Consider the following 4,722-nt stretch of genomic DNA (forward strand, 5'->3'; position numbering starts at 1 on the left):
AACTCGAAGTGGAAGCTGACTCAGACTGCTGCCGCCTCCTTCGATCGATGACTTGTCGTGCATCGAAGGTAGACGCATTTTGTGCCTCCGGCTGGGGTCGCCGGGGCATCAGAATCTTAGACCAGTCAAGTGTTGCGGCTGCCTTCTCCTTTGGATGAGGAGTTGGCTGCCTGTCCTTGACCGGCTTCTTCTTCTTTCCAGGAGTGAGAGTCTTTTTAGCCGGCTGACTCTTGCTAGAGCCTGCCTTGTTTTTGTTGATCATAGCCTTGATTTCACCTTTGAAAGAGGTCATGAATCTCATGAGCTCATCTCGGGTGACTGGGGCTTGACCTTTGGCCTTCTGGGTTTCCCCGTCTGGCCTTCCAGGTGGGCGCCTGCTTGGGCCCGCCTGATCTTCATTTCGCTCCAGTTGATCCCTGGAACGAATAGATTTAGAGATGAGAGATCCATCCCTAGAGATGTAAGTCTCAACCTCATTATCTTCCCCCTCATCCTCCTCTTCAGTGAATACCTCTGGCTGAGGCTGAGGTGGAGGCTGGGGGATTTCGAACCCGACCGGTTGAATAACCGGTTGCAAGTCATCCAAGTTACCCGTCTGGGTACCCGGACGTAGAGAGGTAGAATTGAGAATCGGTACAGAGTTTTGAACCATCTTGAGGTACTCTCCCCACAGACGGCGCCAAATGTTTTGGGGTTTTTTGTCCCTCGGGAGAGTTACAACTCGAAGACTGATCCTGTCGGCTCTGTACCTGCAAAATTAACGGAGACACCGGTTGGATGGTGCTCCGCCTCCAACGCTCAAGTTAGTAACTTGAAGTAGAGTAAAAGGTGCGAAAATTAAGGTGGGGATCTGCTTGGATTCCAAGCTCAGTTGTCTCTATCAAAGGGACGGTTTTCAATGAATACCTTAAAATGTGTACGTGCCCTCCAAAAGAGGGGAATCTCCCTATTTATAGGGTCATTGGGAATTGTGCCCCTGATTAGGGTATCAAACCCTAATCATTGGTGGGCTGCGCCGATCTACGGCTTTTTCGGGATTTGGGCCTGAAGGCCGACATTTTCCCAAATATCTGGGATGACACGTGTCAAGCGGGGAATGGTCCACTTTGGACTATCCTTGGGCTGACACGTGTCGCCCTCCGATTAGGCCACATGGCGGGGTAAAAATACCCTAAACACATTTGACTTTCATTTGCTTCTAAAAATTTTGTTTGAATGTGTTTGACTTTCATTTGATTCAAATAGCTTTGTTGAATGCATTTGACTTTCATTTGAATCAAAAACCATTGTTTGAATGTGTTTGACTTTCATTTGATTAAAATAGCTATGTTGAATGCATTTGACTTTCATTTGCTTCATAAAGCTTTGTTTGAATGTGTTTGACTTTTATTTGATTTAAGTAGCTTTGTTGAATGCATTTGACTTTCATATGCTTCAAATAGCTTTGATTGAATGTGTGTGACTTTCATTTCATTCAAATAGCTTAGTTGAATGCATTTGACTTTCATTTGAGTCAAAAACCATTGTTTGAATGTGTTTGACTTTCATTTGATTAAAATAGCTATGTTAAATGCATTTGACTTTCAGTTGCTTTAAAAAACTTTTGAATGTTTTTGATTTTCATTTGATACAAATAGCTTTGTTGAATGTATTTGACTTTCATTTCCTTCATAAAAGCTTTGTTTGAATATCTTTGACTCTCATTTGATTTAATAGCTTTGTTGAATGCATTTGACTTTCATTTGATTCAAAAAGCTTTGTTTGAATGTGTTTGACTTTCATTTGTTTCAAATAGCTTTGTTAAATGCATTTGACTTTCATCTGCTTAAAAAGTTTTGTTTGAATGTGTTTGACTTTCATTTGATTCAAACAGCTTTGTTAAATGAATTTGACTTTTATTTGCTTCAAAAAGCTTTGTTTGAATGTTTTTGACTTTCATTTGATTCAAAAACTTTTGTTGAATGCATTTGACTTTCATTTGCTTCAAAAAGCTTTGTTTGAATGTTTTTTACTTTCATTTGATTCAAATAGCTTTGTTAAACGCATTTGACTTTTAGTTGCTTCAAAAAGCTTTGTTTGAATGTGTTTGACTTTCATTTGATTGAAATAGCTTTGTTGAATGTATTTGACTTTCATTTGAGTCAAAAAGCTTTGTTTGAATGTGTTTGACTTTCATTTGATTAAAATAGCTTTGTTGAATGCATTTGACTTTCATTTGCTTTAAAAAGCTTTGTTCGAATGTGTTTGACTTTTTTTTGATTCAAATAGCTTTGTTAAATGCATTTGACTTTCATTTGAGTCAAAAAGCTTTGTTTGAATGTGTTTGACTTTCATTTGATTCAAATAGCTTTGTTGAATGCATTTTACTTTCATTTACGTCAAAAAGCATTTTTTGAATTTGTTTGACTTTAATTAGATTCAAATAGCTTTGTTAAATGCATTTGACTTTCATTTGCTTCATAAAGCATTGTTTGAATGTGTTTGACTTTCATTTGATTCAAATAGCCTTGTTGAATGCATTTGACTTTCATTTGCTTCATAAAACTTTGTTTGAATATGTTTGACTTTCATTTGATTCAAATAGCTTTGTTCAAAGCATTTGACTTTCATTTGCTTCAAAAAGCTTTGTTTGAATGTGTTTGACTTTCATTTGATTCATATAGTTTTGTTAAATGCATTTGACTTTCATTTGCTTCAAAAAGCTTTGTTTGAATGTGTTTGACTTTTATTTGATTCAAATAGCTTTGTTGAATTCATTTGACTTTCATTAGGGTCATAAAGCTTTGTTTGAATGTGTTTAACTTTCATTAGATTCAAATAGCTTTGTTAAATGCATTTGACCATCATTTGAGTCAAAAAGCTTTGTTTGAATGTTTTTTACTTTCATTTCATTCAAATAGCTTTGTTGAATGCATTTCACTCTCATTTGCTTCAAAAACCTTTGTTTGAATGTGTTTGACTTTGATTAGATTCAAATAGCTTTGTTAAATGCATTGGGCTTTCATTTGCTTCAAAAAGCTTTGTTTGAATGTGTTTAACTTTCATTTGATTTAAATAGCTTTTTTGAATGCATTTCACTTTCATTTGCTTCAAAATGCTTTGTTTGAATGTGTTTGACTTTCATTCGATTTAAATAGCTTTGTTGAATGCATTTGACTTTCATTTGATTGAAATGACTTTGTTGAATGCATTTGACTTTCAATGAAAGTCAAACACATTAAAACAAAGCAATTTGATGCAAATGAAAGAAATTGCATTCAACAAAGCTATTTTAATCAAAAAAAGTCAAACACATTCAAACAAAGATTTTTGAAGCAAATGAAAGTCAAATGCATTCAACAAAGCCATTTCAATCAAATGAAAGTCAAACACATTTAAACAAAGCTTTTTGAAGTAAATGAAAGTTAAATGCATTCAACAAAGCTATTTGAATGAAATTAAAGTCAAACACATTCAACAAAGCTTTTTGAAGCAAATGAAAGTCAAACACATTTTAACAAAGATTTTTGAAGCAAATGAAAGTCAAATGCATTTAACAAAGCTAATTGAATCAAATGAAAGTCAAACACATTCAAACAAAGCTTTTTGAAGCAAATGAAAGTCAAATGCATTCAACAAATCTCTTTGAATCAAATGAAAGTCAAACACATTCAAACAAAGCTTTTTGAAGCAAATGAAAGTCAAATGCATTCAACAAATCTCTTTGAATCAAATGAAAGTCAAACACATTAAAACAAAGCTTTTTGAAGGAAATGAAAGTCAATTGCATACAACAAAGCTGTTTGAGTCAAATGAAAGTCAAACTCATTCAAACAAAGCTTTTTCAAGGAAATAAAATTCAAATGCATTCATCAAAGCTGTTTGAATTAAATGAAAGTCAATTACTTTCGAACAAAGCTTTTTGAAGCAAATGAAAGTTAATAGCATACAACAAAGCTGTTTAAATCAATTGAAAGTCAAACACATTCAAACAAAGCATTTTGAAGGAATTGAAAGTCAATTGCATACAACAAAGCTGTTTGAATCAAATGAAAGTCAAACACCTTTAAACAAAGCTTTTTGAATGAAATGAAAGTTAAATGCATTCAACAAAGCTATTTGAATCAAATGAAAGTCAAACACATTCAAACAAAGCTTTTTGAAGCAAATGAAAGTCAAATGCATTCAACAAATCTCTTTGAATCAAATGAAAGTCAAACACATTAAAACAAAGCTTTTTGAAGGAAATGAAAGTCAATTGCATACAACAAAGCTGTTTGAGTCAAATGAAAGTCAAACTCATTCAAACAAAGCTTTTTCAAGGAAATAAAATTCAAATGCATTCATCAAAGCTGTTTGAATTAAATGAAAGTCAATTACATTCAAACAAAGCTTTTTGAAGCAAATGAAAGTTAAAAGCATACAACAAAGCTGTTTAAATTAATTGAAAGTCAAACACATTCAAACAAAGCATTTTGAAGGAATTGAAAGTCAATTGCATACAACAAAGTTGTTTGAATCAAATGAAAGTCAAACACCTTTAAAAAAAGCTTTTTGAATGAAATGAAAGTTAAATGCATTCAACAAAGCTATTTGAATCAAATGAAATTCATTTGCGTTCAACAAAGCTGTTTGAATCAAATGAAAGTCAAACACATTCTAACAAAGCATTTTGAAGGAAATGAAAGTCAATTGCATACAACAAAGCTGTTTGAATCAAATGAAAGTCAAACACATTCAAAC

The sequence above is a fragment of the Chenopodium album genome, chromosome 14, assembly GCF_948465745.1.
Source record: "Chenopodium album chromosome 14, dcCheAlbu1.1, whole genome shotgun sequence".
Lineage (NCBI taxonomy): Eukaryota > Viridiplantae > Streptophyta > Magnoliopsida > Caryophyllales > Amaranthaceae > Chenopodium > Chenopodium album.